The sequence below is a fragment of the Parasteatoda tepidariorum genome, chromosome 1 (assembly GCF_982258835.1).
Source record: "Parasteatoda tepidariorum strain Cologne lab strain chromosome 1, Ptep-v5.0, whole genome shotgun sequence".
Taxonomy (NCBI): domain Eukaryota; kingdom Metazoa; phylum Arthropoda; class Arachnida; order Araneae; family Theridiidae; genus Parasteatoda; species Parasteatoda tepidariorum.
Genome location: NC_141755.1, coordinates 131,435,645 through 131,457,300, shown reverse-complemented (window position 1 = coordinate 131,457,300; position 21,656 = coordinate 131,435,645). Strand labels below are relative to the sequence as shown.

The window sequence follows — 21,656 nt, the reverse complement described above, 5'->3', positions numbered from 1 at the left end:
TAGAAACAATACAGCTGTATAGAGTATCACGTGATTATTAAGATTTTACATAGAATCTTATAATACGTCTAATAATTTAGCCACGGACTGCACATACTGCTGATTCACTGGTTATCTTTATTTATATTTTGTCATATTTCAGGAACATTGTTCTCAATCACCTCAAATTGTGTTTTTATTTTGAAAAATGTTTCGAAATTTAAATCGAGTGTACTAAATTTTCTCTTACTTTTTAGGTCATCCGCCATCAATTCTTAAGCCTGTTTCACTAACATTATTGAGGAATATGAGATTGTAAAATAGTGAGTACATTCAAATTATTTTTACGCATGCACTAAACATTTTTTTACACTGTAAAATACCAGGGCTAAAGAGAATAGAAGGGCTGGTTCACTCCTTTAAAGTAGCTCTCGCCGCTCAAATCCTCCGATTTTCTCTAGTGACGTGACTTTGGATCAAAGCTCGCACTTTTACTTCAAGAACGGAGCTTTCGGCCTTACTAGCTCTAACTAGTATTGGAGCATTTCTTTTTACGAGATATTCTAAGACATTTGTTATTTTCTATAACGACTTTCCTCAGTTTTTGCAGTGAATTTACAAGAATTTAAAACTATTATCGAAATGCCAGTTTGCGCTATTGCAACTTGAAAAAATTTTGATGGAAAAACAAAAGGAAAAAAATATAATTTTCAGCGTGTTCCCTAAAGTAAATGAGCAACTATGTAAAGAATGGATTCCGAAATGACACAGTTAATATAAAACAGCAATACGTTTATTCTGTCGCTAAGAACTTTTATATAAATTCATTATCTAAATAGAAACCGCCTCGTTACTTCAAAAAGAAAGGCAGGTGAAAAAAATTCAAAAATGGATAAAATCAAAGAAAATTAAAATGTAAATAAAAAGTATAAATAAAATATATATGAATATATGAATATATATGAATATATATGAATTCTCCTAATTTCATAACATATTTTTTAATGTAGTTACTCCAAATATTCTTGATTGTTTTTAAAAATTATATTCTCTTAAATTTAAATATCTATAAATTATATCATCGTAAATTTAAATGTCTATAAACAATTGCAAAATTTCTAATGGTATTATGAACCTAAATTATTATTTTGTTTCAGTAATTTGCGTTTAAGATTGATGTTTTCTAATGATTAAGTATGAGCAAATTGCTATTAACGGCATATTTTAAAATCAGGGATTCTAAAAACTCAACTTATTGTTATAAAAGAATATGTAGATAAAAAAAGTGTCGATATATGCTTTCATTTTTCTTACTAATTAAAGTTAAAACCGAACTTTTTAAAATAAACTATTTATAGTGTCATTTTCGCCAACTAGTAAAACATTTTTATAAGTTTAAAATGTTATTTTTTTTTAATATAATGGCCAAGAAAGTTTTTTTGAATTATGCTTATGAACGAAAATAATGTGTTAATTACGTAAAGTTTGAAAGCTAATAACCATCAGAAACCTTATTTTTACAAAGCGAAAGATGCAAAGTTATCATAATATCTTTGCTTGCGATCTCCGAGATCTGTGGACACAGTGACGTCATGAGGAGGGAAATCGTAGCTTCAGCTTAGAATGCCTGTATTGTACTCTAGGCACTCTACTTCAGCTCTAAGAGAGGAGTGAACTTCTATTTATTCTCTTTAGCCTTGGTAAAATACGCACATTTTTGGAAAAATAGAGTCAATGATAAATCAGAATATCGGAATCTAGAAATATAATACCATGAAAATTTTCTACCAACATAAAATAGTGTAAATTTCTTTAAATATATTTATTTTTATTTTATAACATTTTATTGAAACAATGCTTAGTGATAAAATTAAGTAACTGAGATAAAAACTGAGTAACTGGCATAAAATTGATAAAGAAAGAATCACTTTCTATTTTAATGGATAACTCCTAGATTTGATGTTGTTGTTGACCCAGGCCGTAAAGGCCTTCTATGGTTTCCAGGCTTACCATGGTTAAAAATTTAACTTCTGCCTCATCCATACGTCACACCCGTTTATAGGGTGGACCCATTCATATAACCATTCGTTCACAGATCGTAATTTTGACCTGCGCCAAAGAGAGATCAATCCCAATTCAGTATCCCCAGAGGCATAATTCGCTATGGGAACATGTAGGACTTTGTGTTCCAAGAGGTTTAACGTGCGCCAGTACCCATTTACTACACGGCGGTTTTCAGTGGCTGAATTACCGTACTCACGAGGGTAGGTCCAGCTCACTGTCAACTGCCCCTTGATTGACTCCCCTTGATTTGATAGATTTCCGAAACGTTTTTGTTTTGTTTTTTCCCTCGCTTGAATATTATTTTATTTCTTTAATTCTTATGTCCATTGTTTTACTTTTTTTTTATTTCTCTTTGACAGAGACTCTAAAAATGTACATACAAAAGGGTTCTGAACAAGTGTTAAAGTGTGACACACACACACACACACACACACACACACACATATATATATATATATATATATATATATATATATATATATATATATATATATATATATATATATATATATATATATATATATATATATATAAGTCTTTTTCTCTCTTTTTTTAAATTGTACCAAAGCAAAGTCTCCGCCAAAAATAAAAATCATACTATTTTTTGCAATTACTTGAAACTATATTACTGTATTTCCTCCATATTGGATAAGCAGTGTATAATTCTTTTATTCGCAAGTGAATAGGTTTTTTTTTCTTTCACAGGGAAGAGGGAGCAAAAAAGGTTTTAAAAAATTCTTCTGATTTACTCCCTTAGTTTAAACGGAAAAAAAATAGAAGCACCGTTTGCCGAGAAGCCTCATAAATATTAACATATTTTCAGAACAAATGAAAGCTAGCACTTTTTTAAGTTAAAATCAGCTATATTTCAATAAATCAATAGTTAGTTCCGTAAACAAACGAATATATATATATATATATATATATATATATATATATATATATATATATATATATATATATATATATATATATATATATATATATATATATATATATTGGGTTACCAATTTCGATCCATTAGGCACCGTTTCGTTCCAAAATTTTTGCCATTTAAAATTCAGTTTCATTATGACTCTCTCATCGATTTTTATTGGCGAAAATCTCTAGTAATTGAATTTCTCAACTCCATTTGATGCCACATTTTTATCATAAGAAAGTTTTTCAATGCAAGAAAATTGCTTGTTGCCAGGTCCCTACTATACGGTGGATGTATCAAAACTCCACAACCAAGGACGCACAGTTTCTGGAGAGTCACTATAGACTTGTGTGGGCTGGCATTGCCCTGTTTGAACACAACACATCTCATGTTGGCCAACTCTGGTCAAGCACTAGCCTCGAATGGCCCAGTCATTGATAGTAAAGATCCAAATTTATTGTTTGACTCTACGGTAGCATCTCATAATAAAATTTTTTAAAAAAATTATTGCTTCATTGCAATCACTGGTTACCCACGGGTCAAATGCTTTTTCTTTCTGGGTGTTAATTGCCACACCATTTCAAATCCACTGGGTTGCAAAAAACTGCCTCCATGGATGTTTGTCGTCGGATTGGATTTCATATCCTTCCGCTATGTACGTGTTTCACAAAATACTTCTTCAGCATTCATATTTATGTTAAAATCACCGTCAAGACAGTCATTGTTCGTTAATAATAAAAGGAATATAAAAATACTATAAATTATTATTAAATAAATACATTAAGAATGACTGCTGGTGAAAATAAAAAGAGAAAAAAAAGAATTCTAAAAAAATTATCAAACAGCAGCGGTCACCATAACAATGCATGCAATGACGACGCATGCGCATTGTTTATCATTACTCTTGGACACAGTTGAAAAGTGTGATGACATCCAAATAAAGTACGGACGCCATCAAACCCAAAACAAGACCCATTTTGACAATGGGTAATATTCCTTTCCAGTCCCACCAAATGAACCTTTATGTTTGACCACCGTTTGAACTGCTTCACCACACTTTGACCACGATCATTTTCGCATGGTGTCGTATATGAACCATTTCTCATCCCCAGTCATCATTCGTTTAAGAAATGGGTTGATTTCATTCCATTTTCCCGTCGCAGATAGAAATTCTATCCAGTATTCTATTCTACGTTTTTTTTCCCTCCTCTATTCTATGTATCTTTATTATCCGCTATTCTATGTTTTTTTTCCAAATTGTCAAAATAGGTCTCTGTTTGGATTTGATGGCGTCCCCACACATTTCAACTGTGTTCAAGAGTAAGCAGTGCGCATGCGCTGTCATTGCATGCGTTGTTATGGCGACAGATGCTGTTTTTCTTTTTATTTTCACTAGCAGTCATTCTTAATGCATTTACATAATAATGATTGAAGGTATTTTTCATTATTAACTTATAATGACTGACTTGACGGTAGATTTCAATATAAATATGAATGCTGAAGAAGTATTTTGTGAAACACGTATATGAACATCCATTGCAACCCATGATTTGAAATGTTTAACGAAGAAAGAAAAAGCATCTGACCCATGGGTAACCAGTGATCGTCATGAGGCGATCACAACATTTTTTTTTTTGTCTAAATTAATTTGGCAACCAAACATTAAGATCTCATTTTGAATCTAGTTTTGTGCATGTTGGGCTGAGGATCGTTTTAAATTAATTACGTAATTCGTACTGGTGGCATCACTGTAGCATATTTTCGGTTGTTTCAAATACATCTTAATTTGGATGTGATCGCAGAGAAATGAATAAAATCGTTTAAGAGAAAGTTGATTTATTGAGTAAATATTAGAAGATTAAAAATATAAAAATTATATTTAAAATATTTTATTAAAAATTATATTTAACATATTTAAAATATAAAAATAAAGAAAAACCTTTTAAAAGGATCAAGCATGCAAAATCATTCTGTTAAGAATGATATTCAACGGCTGGGAGGCACCCCCTGTCTGCAAAAATTGGAAATTGAACGTGAATGAATTGTTCCCAGCGGACAGTTAGGAGCATGGGAAGAGATTTTATTTTATTTTATAACCGTCGTTGAACAGCCGACCCAATTTCATGGGTTTACGACTACTTACGTTCAACTCCGTAGCCTTGTAATTTTGAACCAATTCAGAAGACAAGGAAACTCCTGGATCAGTACCCCCAGAGGTATTGATTTGTTGTGGGAACATGGAGGACTTTGAGACTCGACAGATTTAACGTGCATCAGTCACCATTTACTACACGGGGAGTCTTCGGCCGGCGAGGATCGAACCCACGACCTCTTGGATATGGGCCTAGCGCCCTACCGACCAGGCTATCCCGGCCCTTGGGAAGAGATTCAAGGTGGGCGAATTATCGAAAGATAACATAGCCAAACCCGCATAATCAATATTAGGTTTGAAAATACTTTAGCGATCGCGAATCGCCAACAATAAGGATTAGTAGTATCGCGAATAGATCGCGAATCGCCAACATAAGAATTAGTATAACCATGTAACTGAAATATATTTGTAGAAAGAAATTTAAGAATAAAGAGTTATATATAGATTTTCGATGAGTAGCGACAGTGAATTTAGAAGTTTTACACTTTTAATGAAATAAAAAATGAGCCGTTGCATGAGAAAAGAATAAAATATTTTATATTCGCCTTTCATAAATTTTAATAAAAATTAATGAATTGATTTAATTTAATAACAATTCGTTTATGAAAAAAATTGTAAAAGCATAAAGAAATATATCATGCACCACAGTATAAATAATTTAAAACAGTTTCATGGTCGTTATTATTAATAATAAGCGTTATAACAACGTGGCTATTATTTATAACACACGGATCCATTACTTTAACCATTAAATTTCCTGTTTCAGATGATGTAAATATAGGTTGTGTTACTCTTTTATAATATGCCTTGATATTATCTAAATGTACAGTCCGCAAAAAAAAAGATATCACCCTGAATAACTTTCGTTCTAATGATCGGATTTTCACGAACTAAGTGTCAATCTTAATGGTTCCGGGGGATGACCTCAAATATGCTAATTAATTAGTGCTAACTAGTAACTAAGTTACGAAATCATACACAAAAAACGTACTTTCTCTGAATAAACATATAATTTTTTTTGCATATTTGGATTCCTTATTTTCAAAATATATGGGGTAGCCGCAATTTGGGAAATGTGGTTCCCATAGTTTGGTCAGGAGAGCGATTCAAAGTTTGGACCCCTTAATGTTAATTTCGTTTTTTACGTTTTCAGTCATATTTTAAAAACAAATGAAGCAATTCAAAAAAAATTGCGCCCACTCATAAAACTCTTTTACCCAAAGATAATTTCATGAAAAAAATAATTTTTTATAATTATTTATTATTTTTTATTATTTAATTAAAGTGAGGATGAAAAAATTTTGAATTATAAGGTAGGAATTTTTTTATACCATTTTAATCTACATACTTTTCAATTGAAAAATCTAAAGTTTCTATTGTTTTTATTTATTAGAAAATGAGAAAAATTTAAATTAATTATTTAAAAAAAAATTATTTGGCGACAATAAAGAAATGATTTATTGGGGCGATTAATATTAAAATGTGATAAACTTACGAGGAACTTGACTTAGCGCGAGTGGCGTAAAATTTCATTCATATTTTTTTCGCTAATAATCGTTTGCTAATCTTTTTATTTTTATTTTTTTAAAACTATAAAATACGATATTTCTTTTTTAGTCGTCTAAAATTCTATTTGCAATTTAGTAAAGAAATTTGAATAAAACATTTTAATCAACGAGTGTCGAGTTTTATAAAAGCATGCTTGTGATTGAATATGATTAAACACCAGATTTTGCTTATTTAATGTGATTATTTTTATTTTTTAGTTTTTTTTCTCAATGACTGATACAATTTTTTATAATATACATACGTATGAATAGATTTGGAATAAAATATTTATCAATTTCTTGAATATATTTTTTATAAATATTAATAAAAATACGTAGTCAACATTTTTAAGCATCTCTCACATCATTGCAAATTTCTCAACATCTTATATGTCGTCTTAATCTTAAAAGTAATTTTTTAATCACCTGTGTGAATGACCGAATGTTACCTGTCTGTGAATGTTACTGTGAATGACCGAAATCTGGAGAATGTCGACTTTCAGCAGTGAATGTCAACAATCACATAGTCGCTTTGGTGATTGTCTGAAATATTTTTTACAACCGATTTGATATTAATTTATTCGCTGATATAATTACATTTATTCAATATTTAACTGACGATAGATTAGAAGAAACATCATTGTAGGGTATACCGGGCAAATGCATACCAGGGAGAGGCACTTGACCTTAAAAAAACATCAGTGTAGGATATACCGGGCAAATGTATACCGGACTGTGGCACTTAACTAGACCTAGTATATATTTCAGACATTTACCGAAGGTCTAGTCATACTAGTTCTAGTTAATTGCCACTGCCCGGTATACATTTGCCCGGTATATCCTACACCGATAATTTTTTAAGGTTCAGTGCCATTGCCCGATATATATTAGCCTGCTACTCCGAACACTGATGTTTCTTCTAATCTATCGTCAGTAAATATTAAAATATCGAATAAAGGTAATTATATCCACGAATAAATTAATATCAAATCGCATGTAATAAATATTTCGAACATTCACCAAAGCGACTATGTTATTGTCAACATTCACCGGTGAAAGTCAACAACCACCGATTTCGATCATTCACAGTAACATGCACATCATTAATATAACATAATGACCTCATCAGTATGTTTTTTTCATATTTTGCCTAAATAACATTTGTCATTCTATAGAATGCCTAGGGAAAGTATGTAATACCTCTCATATTTCATACTTTGCCTAAAAACATCCGGCATTGTATAGACTGCCGAGGGATTCTATTCAATACCGGCGTTTCATACTTTGCCGGTAACATATATAAGAAAGCAAATATAATCATAGTAGCAGTATTTGGTGGTAAATGTAGCTGTAATCGTATTTGAAGAATATGCTGTGCGACATTTTATGGTGAATTTGCGAATGTAAGTTTCAGAATGTATCGAAACATGAAGATGGTATTTACTAATCATCTTTATTCAAAGAAAGCCTTGTAACCTAAATTTCTACAAAATGAAGCGATTTTTTAAACAATGAATCTTACAATATGCAACATATTATTTCAATATCTTATTCTTAAACATAACATATTTCAGCGTTTTTAAAATAAAACTGAACATTCAGAAATTCCTTGAGTTATAGAAAAAAGAAATATCGTAAATTATAGAAAACCTTGTGAATGCGCATTAGAATTGCAATACACTATACATTTTATTTTTCAAGCACTTTTTTTTCGTCAAACTTTCTTGCCTAGAACACTCGATTAAAGCTGTAAAAATGATTATCCCTAAAATTTTGTATATAGCCATAATAAGTTATGTTAATTTGATTTTAGTATGAAATCCTCTAATTTTTGTATCAAAAACAACATAATCTAAATAATATCAGATAAAAAGTTCATGTATTTAAATTCTAAAAACTTAGAAAATCATGAATAATTTATAAATCGATTCAAATTTTCTTTTCAAAGAAGATTAAAATAAAAAAAAATTTGCTTTTTGGACAGAAATTGGCTTAAAAATTGTCTATATCCTAGAAACTTTGAGACATTTTCTATTAAATTTGAGATATTTCTATTAAACCTCTCCGAGCAATCACAGGGCATTATTTCATTTTTTTTTTTTACAGTCAGAAATTAGTTGCTTAGCAACCTAGTGAAATTAAGTCTTTTTCTTTTGAATTAGTCCATGGGTTACCTTAAAATAATAATTTGCGCTGGCGACTTTTTCTGGCGGTTTTCTGAACTATCGCCAAATATATAAACCTTTATTGTGACCCAATTTAAGACCCAATTTTTTCAAGATTTTGTCTACCCCCCCTAATTCAAATGTCTGGATTCTAAATTTGTAAAAAAAAATACATGTTTATTCAGAGAAAGTACGTTTTTGTGTCTGATTTCGCAACTTAATTAATAATTAGCACTAATTAATTAGCATATTTGAGGTCACCTCCCGGAACCATTAAGATTGATACTTAGTTCGTGAAAATCCGATCATTAGAACGAAAGTTATTCAGGTTGATATCTTTTTTTTTTTGCGGACTGTACAACAGAGTATTTTGCACATACCACATTACGCAGTCATGAAAACAGACATAAGGTACAATCTATTTCTTTTATAACTTATGTTGCGCTTATGAAGCGTTGGACACAGTGTCCGAATGTATGTCATTAATATTTATTTTAACTCTGCATTTCATTAATATATAGGGGAGAGTGGGGTCAATTGTAACAGGGTACGATTGTAACAGAGCAAAAATTTCGAGTGTCGGGTTCTAGATTTGGTTCCTAGGTGGCGCACAAGGTGTATTTAATAAATCTACATGTACACCCCTGATGACAACGATTTTTATGTACTTTTGAAAGAGTTACATCACAAAAGATATATTCACGCCACGCAAGTACTTTTTTTGGTATTAGAATATTATATTGTAACAAAGTAATTTTGTTTAAACAAATAAAAATTAGTAACCGAATATGTAAGTGGACACTTTAATTAACATTTCAGTAAAAAAAAGATTAGTTTTGCTAATTAATTAGCATTGTTTTTAACAAATGAAGCTGAAATGGCGTCTTGGGGACAATTGTAACAATAAGTAAAGGGACGTTTGTAACAGCTGAAAATAAATAATCTTATGTTTACAAACCATTACTTAACTCTTTAAGAACCACCAATAGTTTCCTATATCATTTATATTATGTTGCATGTGCATTATTTTATTTGTCACCTTTCACAGCATAAATTAAAATTTTTAACCCCTTAAAGTTAAAAGTTTAACCCTTTAGGTTTCTGCTCATTATTATTTTTACTCCTAAAATATCACTACTATTTTGATCAATAAAAAAATATATCACAACTATGATAATATGTATAATTAACTATGTTTTAGTTGAATTTATGAACTGTTACAATTGACCCCGTAAGTGGGGACAATTGTAACAACTGCACAACTGTCAAAAATTGTTAATAACTAATATAATAATATTTAAAATCAGGTATTTATTTTTTTTCTAGTGGAGGATAGTCTACTTTACTCGTCTGTCAATTAATACTAATAATATATTGGATTTTTTGTTAGTTAAAAATAGTTAAGTAAAAAATGTTACAATTGACCCCACTCTCCCCTACTTCTACATTTTGTAAAGCATTATTTGTCTTATGAGTTTGATTTATTACTTTCATGAATTAATATCGCTCAATCTCTATGATACACACACACATATATATATATATATATATATATATATATATATATATATATATATATATATATATATATATATATATATATATATATATATATATATATATATATATATATATATATATATATATATATATATATATATATATATATATATATATATATATATATGCTTTCTGATATTGTATCAATAAAGCCATAGCAAAATATATTAATACAATAGTGTGAGGAGCACTCAAAAAAATTTTTTATAAAAATAACAACAAATAAAATAGATCACAAAAAGTAAAAATAGCATGTAAAAACAGAAAATAAAATAAAAGAAAAAGAAAAAACATTGAAAAGGGACTATAAAGCGAGTAGCAAAATCTGATCAACTTACATGGACAGAAAATTTTTCAAGAATGATTTAAAAATGTTTTCGCAGAAAGATTGCCTGATTACAAAAGATGAAAACAAAAGCGCAAATTGAGTGTAACAAGAGGGTTTTAAAGTGTCGTTCTTACTGCGCTGCTGAAGTGATTTGTTATTCTGAGCTTTGATTTGTTAGTTACCAAGGATGGGCCCCTTAATGGATGTGCGCAAGGTAATATTATACTGGATAATTTTAAAAATTGATCGATAGATAGATGTTTATTTAAGAAAAAATATAAAATAGAAAAGAGAAACATAAATTGTCTGTTTTGCAGATAATTTTAGCCGCGGATTTGCACGATATGGATTAGCACATAAAAAAATTATTTAAATTATCAAAGAAAATTTTTTTAAAGATAATTATAACACGGATTTGCCTGAAATGGATTTGCACATGGAAAAACTGTATAGATTAACAAAGGAAATTATTTAGTAAAGGAATTTCTAGTAAATAATTCTAACCATATATATATATATATATAATCCAATTATTAGACGTACTGTAGTGTTTTAATAATGACATGTTTTGCACGCGTTTATAGGCAATACTTTTATAGTTAAACATGCATGTCATGGGTTTTTATTCGGGGGATTTTTTTTATATACTTCCAATTTGTATTTATTTTTAGCGTATTGCAATACTATGTTAGCCCATTGATATAGGAATAGTAAACAAGTACAAGCCGATTTCAGTCACGTAAAAACAATAAAGCTATTTAGTATCACGTGATGATTAAGATTTTACATAGAATCTTATAGTACGTCTAATAATATATGACCAGGCAAACTACGTTCCGAAAAACTCACAAAAAAAAAAATAACATTCAGTTTGGGATCTACCTACGAATTTCTGTATCAAAGATCGGTTCTAAAAGAAAATATACTTGTTGAAGGAGCAAAGTTTTCCTCCCTTGAAATAAATCTGACATAAATACTTTGTAATGTCGGAAGCTCTTTCCATAAAGAGCACTTTTCTTTCAAGAGACATAAGTGGGTGGTCATTTCAAAGCATTGGAATTTCAGCTTTGTCCTTTCTTTGCACGATTCCCTAAAAAAAAAGACATTCCGGGAAACTCTAGGGTTCCTTTAAAAGAGGCTTTCGGGTGCTTTTTTTTTGTATTTACATCCAGAATTCACGAGTATATAATATTAAATTATTTCAAATAAATATTAAATACTCGTATTGTTAAATTTTATGAGCATTTAATATTTATATGAAATTATTTAAATAAAATGCCAATGAAGAAAAGAAATAGCTAATTTATTAAAAAAAATGGCAGTAGTAATGCATTGAATAAATTACGGAAAGACTATTCCTTTATTATAATATCCATCTGTATTTTTCAACTCAAAGTAAAATAACCAAATATAATGTCAAAGAAATATGATAACCATTCCCTTTGCTTTTAACAATTCTTTTTCAACAACCGATATTTTATTCATTTTTATCTTCGTTACATAGACGCTAACTCAGATGTCGCGCCATTTAACTGTCTGACATAAAACTTAGTTTAAAAGCTATTATTGTTAAAACTGAGAAAATATTTCCCTTTTCCCATTAAATATTGTTTTAAAAAAAAATTTATAATCCTTCTTTGGTTTTTATATGCACAGCGGTTGATCAGCCTTATAAAGTCTTGAAAGAACCTCTATCCATTATAGTTCCATATAGACCGTCGTCCTAGAGTAAACTTTTCCTCTCCTCTTCACGCAACGCCTAATCATGGCGAAGCACCTAGGTTTTTTAAGGCTCTATCTTTTAACAGCCGTGGTGCCACGTTACTTTAAACCCCGGTCGAATGACGTAGACCTGAGCTGATACCCCTCTCTCTAAACTTCTACACACAAACCTACGAGAGGACTTTCAGTCACGATGGAATTTCCGTGCATCGCACTGCATACCCAAGTCGATATTTTTGATGATTTTCCATGGATGGACCCACATCATCTTGATGGTCCATCATGAACCAATCTACTTTTAATGGTGACCCAGCCAAAAACCATCATCCCAATGTAGGAATTCGGACTGATTTATGATGATCCAACATAAGAATAACAACTTGTTTTGGGGGTACATTCCTGAGAACCAACAAGAACTCCCATTCAGCCATCATGGAAATGTAAAGTTGGAACCATCATGGATTATCAAGGATTGTTCGGCCACAAGAATCAAACTTTTCTTGATGGTTAACCATCATTGTATTAAAATAGCATTTTCCATCTGGGAATGATGGAAATTTGTTGGCATATCATAATCCATGAGAACAGAATGGAAAATGATGGTGACCATCGAACAATGTTGGACCATCATGAATCGCACTGAAACCAACATGAACCATCAAGATGTTTAATCGGGCCCCTCAACAATTTCGACTTGGCTATAGACTTCAATTTTTTTTTTTTTGTCGTATGCCTGTTTAGGCAATGGCGTCATCTATGGCCAGGAATTCGACTTCTGCCACGGCATTCACACAACCACAACCCGTTTATAGGGCGGGTCACATTCACACACAAAGGAGAAAGGACATAGAACACACAGAGAGAGAGAGAAAGAAACATCCATGCCTTGCCCGGGATTCGAACCCAGGACCTTTCTGATGCAAGGACAGTTCCCTGCCCCCTACGGCACTTTATCGACTGATGAAATTAAACTCACAACCTCCGGGGGTCTCCAACAACTTTCTTTCTCCATATGGGTTAAGTGGCGTAGCTATTTTTGATAGGATTATTTATGATAAATATATTATCAGATGTGAAATAAATAATTCCAACTTGTCAGTGAATAAAAACCCAGAAAGCATATAACGTCCACCTTGTGTCGGAATGAGTGTCACAGAAATGTTTGTACCTTTTTTGAATAAAGCAAAAATTGTTAAAGTATCAATTAGTATAATCATAAACTGGGATGGTTAACTTTATCCTCAGAAGAAAGAGGTCAATCGAAAAAGAAATAGTAAAAATTATATCTTCTCACAACAAACATCGTAAATGAATGCCTTCAAAATCTGTGAATATCATCCGCACTTACTTGAATAAGTACTAAAGAGCCTGCTGAAGCCTCAAAAAATCAGCATTTGATATACTCTGTATTAGATAGCATATAGGAGACATAAACCACCATAATATTAAGTTTTTGTAACTGTTTTTTTTTATAATTGCTGAAGGGGTTTTTATGAATGGTATCATCTTTTTTATTCTTTATCTTTTGTTTAATAATTGACCTTTAGGAACAAGACAGTTTTGTTTTGTTTCTGAACCTCTATTTGCCGGAGATTTCATTATCCTTAATGAATAGATATTTCCTATGAAAAAGATACCATAAAATGTTGTATGGCCTTTAAATAAATACCATAAAACAGCGACTTAAATTGTCAGTATCAACAACGAAGATATTAAAAAAAAGAATATAATAAAATTATATCTTCCACATCACAAGGAAAAAATGAAGAAAAAAATAGCTGTTAAAATCGAGTACCATGATTTTTATTATTATAAATTATAGAATTATAATGCCACCTAATTTTGCTATTCTAATGATTCGAATTTTCGTTTATTATAATTTTTTATATACAAAGCTGTATTGAAAACTAGAATTTAAAATTTCGAGATATTTATTCAAATGATTTTCGATAAAAGAGACTTCAATATACTATTAAATTTTGTATCGCCTTTAAAAAAATGTGATTAAACAATGACTTGAATAGTCAGTTCAACAGCAAAGACTAAAAAAAAATAATTAAAAAATTATAATCTTAATTCTTAAACACGAAAGAAATGAGATGATCAGCAGCAGCTCTCAAATTGAGTCACCTCATTTTTAGTTTTAAAAATTATAATGCTTTCCTATTTTAATGATTTTAAATTTCACTTTTTATTATTTCTTATGAGTGAATTTGTATTGAAAACTAGCATTTGAAATGTCAGACTATTTTTTCAGAATGATTTCCCATAAAACAGACATCCATATATGTACTATGAAAATGTGCATCGCCTTCCAATAAATGCCATGAACCAATGGCTTAAAGCGTCAGTTCATGGACGAAGATTAAAGAGAAAAAAAATAGTTAAAATTATATCGTAATTCTTAAAACAGCCTCACGAAAGAAATGAATGGGGGGAAAAATGATCAGCCACTCTCAAAATCGAGTGCCATCATTTTTATTCTTAAAAAAGGCTGTAGCCCCCCCCCCACTCTCCTTTTTTAACTTCAAAAGACAAAAAGGGGGAGAAAAAAAAGTCTATAAGTTAATATTCGATGACGTCCGGTTTTCATTCCTTGAACAAAAGTGGAAAAAACAAGAAAGTGCGTAACCCTATTTTTACTTTACTTTTTTCTCTTTCCATAGAAGTCATTTCATTACGGGAATTCTTGGCGCTATATTTTATTATTATTATTCATTTTATTATTACTGTTTCTTTTTTTTTTTTTCATTTCTTACTTTTTTGCCGCCCCCCCCCCCCTTCGGTACATTTTTACTTTCTTTCGATTCTCCGATAACTCGGCTCACTTTGTTTGTTCAATTTATTTTATGGAGAATGCTTCTGTTCTTTTTCTGGTATCATCCCTTTTACCTGGAACAGTTGACAAATTTATGTTCCTATTTTATGTCCCTGCCTGATTAAAATGAAAACCTTATAGCATCATGAATTTTAAGCATTTCTCATATTTTATGATTTTGGTTAATTATATTTATTGCTTCTCATTTTTATAAATCTTCTTTTATTCTACGATTTTTTTTTTGAGCTCCCTTTTGAAAAAAGAAATTTAAATAAAAACTGTTCTTCAAAGAGGGTGACATTTTAGAAGTGAACTCTGACGCTTTATTGACAAAAAACGTGTCATTTTTCCTTCACTGACTGATTAGCATTTTTAACAAATGAATAGAATATTTTTCATCTTTAGTGAATAACGGAATTATCTTTCATTTTGAAGACAGTTACTCACATTTAAATAAATAAAAAAACATTTCGAATTGTTAATAAAAGAGGATGATCTCATCACAACGTGTTTATTTCTGTTTGGGAAATAAAAATAATAAAGTAAAAGTTGTAGTTTGAAATATCTCGTCGAAATGAATTTCGAAACCTTTGTTTGGAATATAAATATAAATCAAAGTTTTCCTTTTTTGTAGATGGATATAAAATTTTTTTAAATCAAATTTTGAAGTATTTATTTTTCTGGGAATATAATTATCGACCCTGTCCAACCTTCATCTGTGAAAAGGCATCCCAACAAAGAATCGAATTATCTTGTCTTATTTACTAGTGAATTGGAATTATAATTTTTTTGTAGTGGTAGATACACTGCAATACTCCCCCACCAGATCACAGACAAAATTTTGGTGGGGGAGTGCTGTAGTGTATCTACCACTACAAAAGAACAATTCCGATTCACTAATATATAAGACATGTTCACTCGATTATGTGACGGGGTACCTTTTCGCAGATGAAGGTTAACATTGCCGATATCTGCTCTCCCCACATGGTTGACCCGGATGTGATGTGAATATGCCTATCTTGACAATATTGCCCACTTCGATCTGAACATGCCTACCTCGATGGATTGTCCACATTGAACATTTGACTTGCTACGTGTGACTGTGACATTATCCAACTCCTCGCGCTGTTGCTTCTCAGTCTCGATCACACACAACATATACACTCGCCTGCTAAAGGCAACGCAGGAGCGACCACAACCGTGAACTTAATACAGCTCTCCCGGCTTCTCACAAAACAGCCATAAAGCCACTAGTGGTATCCGTTCATCGAATTCTATCACAGATATGATACTGGTGCGGGGGTGTTCATAGATGAAGGTTGACACAGTTGCATTTTAATGAAAGAAACTTCTGTGATAACGCCACATTTTAAAAGTTTTGTTTCTAGTAGCGATTCTTTTTTCTCACATTAAAATTTAGTTCCACTATTTCATTTTCAAATTTGATAAATTCAAAATGATCTTGAAAATATACAGTCCCTGGTCATATTATTAAACTCACTATACGATATCTATGTAAAATTATAATTATCAGGTGATTCAGCTGTATTGTTTTCACGCTTGTTGACGCTCCTGTATCAATGGGTTCACATTGTCACGTTAAACATAAATACACACATGGGAAGTCTATGTAAAATCTTTTGAATAAAAACCCATGATATGGGTGTTTAACTATAAAACTTCTGCAAATCATGCCATTATTAAAATACTACATCTCATTTTTATAATAGACTAATATAATGCTTGATGTAATAAATATTTATAGTATTACATCGTACATAAATTTAGATTATATATATATATCGTCTCATTTAACCCATTCATTCACTAAAGGTCTGGTTTCTTAGGACAAGCGCCTTATCTGGGCGTCAGCGGGACGTCAACGTCCCGCTGACGCCAACAAAATACTGGTTTGTTAGCTCAAGGCCTGGTTTCTTAGAACTAGCGCCTTATCTGGGCGTCAGCGGAAAGTTGACGTAGAGCTGACGCCAAAAAAATACTTTTTTGTTAGATCAGCGTGAGCAGTCGGTCCAACGCAGACATTATCTCTCATTGCGCATGCGTTAAATAACGTAAACAAATATTTATTTTGAATTTGTATTGATTTTGTTTTTGTCGACCAGTGCTTTAGAGAACAAATAATGACTTTGTCCAAGAAAAAACACATTATAGCTGAGCTAAATGAAGAGTGCTATGTTTAATGAAGAAGCTATGTTTAATGTCAAAATCAAAATCTTGACTGATTTCAATGTGCTGTTGGATGTTGTCCGCCATTGCTTCTGTGGTTAACGTCACGTTGTAATCCAACTGCAGTTGAGTTGGACGGCAATTGTAGTTCAGGATGAGCGTTCGATGACGTATACTATCAAACTCACAAATGGACCAATCAGAGGTTAGCGCTGATTTCCAGCTGACGGCGTTCTCTCCTAAGAAACCAGGCCTTAACGTAAACAAGTGTAAACCGTTTTCAGCGTCGTAAAAACACTAAAACTGTATCATTTGATAATCTTGCATCGAATCTTAGAGAGCGTGTAATAATTTGGCCAGGGATGTTTTCTTAATTTTTTTTTAATCGAAATCGAAAACTTGAGTTCCATTATGAGAGCGTTGCTATCAAATTTATGTGAGACGCATTAACGCGGACAACATGGTACTATATTATATATATATATATATATATATATATATATATATATATATATATATATATATATATATATATATATATATATATATATATATATATATATATATATATATATATATATATATATATATATATATATATAATAAGATAACTAAAAGAAAGAATAGTGAAAATGCAGTTATTTCGTATTAAAAAACTATAAATACTTCATTATGAATGCAATGATTAGAAGTCTAAATATAATCCTTGTCTTTTAAGTGAATTTGGAACAATGAGTCAAACATTGTATTTTATGCTTATTTGTGTTCGAAATTTGCAATATTCTTTATTTAATGTGAAGCCAAATTTTTTTGAAAAAATACGTGTACACTATGGAGCAAGGAAATTCAGACAAATCTGATTGTAAATAATATGGAGTATATTCATATACTGTTAAAAAAAATAGATAAACGTTTCACCGCAGAACTCGTGTAAGCAAGCACCAGTCACGTGAGATTTCAGTTCAATTAAAAATGACCCGAGATTTGACTACATTCGTGGTGAAATCTGACGTCATTCAACCTGACGCATCGTAACCAAGTTTGATTGAATAGCGGACGACCGACAAGTTTAAAACAAACGACTCAAAGCAGAGAAATATGTAAATTGAATTTGACCTTATAAGGCTTTTTTACCGCTGCATAGATTGCAATTATTTATTATCCCGAGAAAGCGATGCGTTTTGTTGTATCACGTTTTTACTCGGCTGGAAGCAAAACAAAAAATATGTTGTGATTAAAAGTTTTGTTTTGGGAGCTTTGCTGTTGGAATGAGGGACTGCAAACGTGTCTTGAGCGATGCTTGATGAATTTGCATAGAAAAAAAAAGTTTTAAAAAATAAAATTTAAATCTTGGTTCAACCTCTTACCTTGAAATTGATCCGATCAAAAACCTAAATCTTGGCTCAACCTCTCACCGTAAAATTGATCTGATTAAAAATTTAAATCTTGGTTCAACCTCTCACCGTGAAATTGATCCGATCAAAAACCTAAATCTTGGCTCAACCTCTCACCGTAAAATTGATCTGATTAAAAATTTAAATCTTGGTTCAACCTCTCACCGTGAAATTGATCCGATCAAAAACCTAAATCTTGGCTCAACCTCTCACCGTAAAATTGATCTGATTAAAAATTTAAATCTTGGTTCAACCTCTCACCGTGAAATTGGTCTGATTAAAAACCTAAATCTTGGTTCAGTGAAAGTCTTAATTATTGTTTTTGTATAAAAATCAGAATATAATTTCCTTTAAAAGATCATTATAATGCATATCAAAAAGGTTTATTTTTTTCAAATTTTCTTTGCAAAATTACAGCAATTTGCCGTACGATAACACAAAGCGATACATTTTATCGATAAATTATTATTAATTTTGTGTAACAAGTTTAATTTTTTAAGAGACTATCATAAAGAATATATATATATATATATATATATATATATATATATATATATATATATATATATATATATATATATATATATATATATATATATATATATATATATATATATATATATATATATATATATATATATATATATATATATTTTTTTTTATTTCCTATGAGCTGCACAATCAGTCTTCCCGATGAGCAGGCCTAGTGCGTTCTCCAGAACTGGTATCCACTCTTTCAGGACCACCACAATGGGTGAGATACCGTTGGCCATGTTAATTTGGACGTCTAGTTTCTGCCACACTAGATGGAAGCACCGGGACTCCATTTGGATGCTAAAGTGCACTAGGAATTTTAATTTTACCGGAAATGCCATTAGCCAATAAGGCACTCCAGGGATCTTTTACATGCCGCATAATCATGCGACTTGGCCGCTGAGGATTTTCTGCATCCCGAAAATCCGGTGTCTGGGCCGGGGATTGAACCCGCAGACTTGGGCTCAGAAGGCCGACGACAAACCAACTGCGCCACCCAGCCACACACACACACACATATATATATATATATATATATATATATATATATATATATATATATATATATATATATATATATATATATATATATATATATATATATATATATATATATATATATATATATATATATATATATATATATATATATATATATATATATATATATATATATATATATATATATATATAAATATATATATATAAATATATATATATATATATATATATATATATATATATATATATATATATATATATATATATATATATATATATATATGCAGATTGTATTTGAAAGGAAAAATTTTAAACCATGTGCTCAGACAAAAATCACAAATAAAATCAATTTTAAGTATGAATTGTAATCATTTTTATATGAAAAGTTGAGTCTAAATTTCCTTTCTGAAATGCTCATTATAATGCATATCCATAAAATACGTCTATTTTGCAAAAAATAGATGTATTTTATAATTACTTTTGCATTACTCTGCTCATCCAAGAACACAAAAAATAAATTTTTGGAATAAAATTATAATTACTTTTTGCATCACAATTTTCAGTTTGAGTATTAAATTTCATTTTCAAATAAAAAATCATTATGGAGCATACACTTTTTGTGTGACGTGTTTTGTGTTTTATTTTAGGTAAATAAAACATTTCTTCTTTGACCTTTATTGAATGCAAAATATTCTGAAACTTTTATAAGCATTGAATTTTCAACAGATGAAACAGAAATGGATAGTGTAAGAACTTTAAAAATCGAAGTAAAACTTACAAAATAAAATCAGTTTTTCACTTGCATGGAATATAAATTTTCCGATAAACAAAATAGACAATGCAATGCAGAATTTTTAAGCTGTTGTTGTATTGAAAATGCTTTTATTCTTTTGTTCGCTCGTTAGAGTCGGTCGGGTCTCCTCCTCTGTATTTCTAACATTGAAGGGGCAGACGTGACTAACGATGTGTTTAGAAAACCTCTTTTCCCAAAAAGTTATTTTTCCTCTCCATATATTGCATTTATTTGCTGAACTTTCCTGCTTATATTAAGGTATTTATGAACCTAGTTATAACCAGGAGAAACCACTCTAACAGTAGATCATACGTTTTTCCCACTTCAAATCTTGTCTAAATTGCAACACTATAGCTCAAATGACTACAGCGTCACGCTGCGGTAAAATACTCAACTACAAGTTAGATAAACGAGTTTTTTTCTTTTATCCGTCTTTGAACAACCGACCCCATTTTGGGTTGATCACTACTCATGTTCCACTCCTGTAACCTTGTCATTTTGAACCCATCCAGAAGACAAGGAAACTCCTGGATCAGTGCCCCCAGAGGTTTTGATTTGTTATGGGAACATGGAGGACTTTGCGACTCGTATGATTTTACGTGCACCAGTCCCTATTTGCTACACGGAGAGTTTTCGGCCATCGGGGATCGAGCCCATGAACTTGGGCCCAGTGCCCTACCCACCGGGCTATTCTGGCCTACAGATAAACGAGTTTATAGTTTTCTTTAATTATTTTTAACTGAATTTATTAATTTTGTCTTGATCGCCTCGTTATTTGTTTCATTTGAGTGCTATAAAATGATTACTTATCTAAATATCATATATGTTAATATCCACATAAGTTATTTTATTTTAACGTAGAAGAGTAATTTATTTTAAATAATTAACTTCTCAGTGTTTTTCTTAAATGCATTTCAATATTGAATAAAGTGCATGATTATATGTATACCTCTTTCAAACAAAAAAATAAATAAATTAAAGATGGGTTTTTTT

The 21,656-nt window shown here is 30.7% G+C and overlaps 1 protein-coding gene across 5 annotated transcripts in view; it reads left to right on the top strand.

Moving 5' to 3' along the window:
• LOC107454023 (uncharacterized) overlaps window positions 1–21,656 on the top strand; it is a 229,318-nt gene that overhangs the window by 136,358 nt on the left and 71,304 nt on the right. For all 5 annotated transcript variants that reach the window (XR_011636301.2, XM_087153189.1, XM_016071066.4 and 2 more), the window contains one exon: window positions 237–302. The gene's annotated coding sequence lies outside the window, so the exon portion shown is untranslated. The remainder of the gene's footprint in view (window positions 1–236; window positions 303–21,656) is intronic.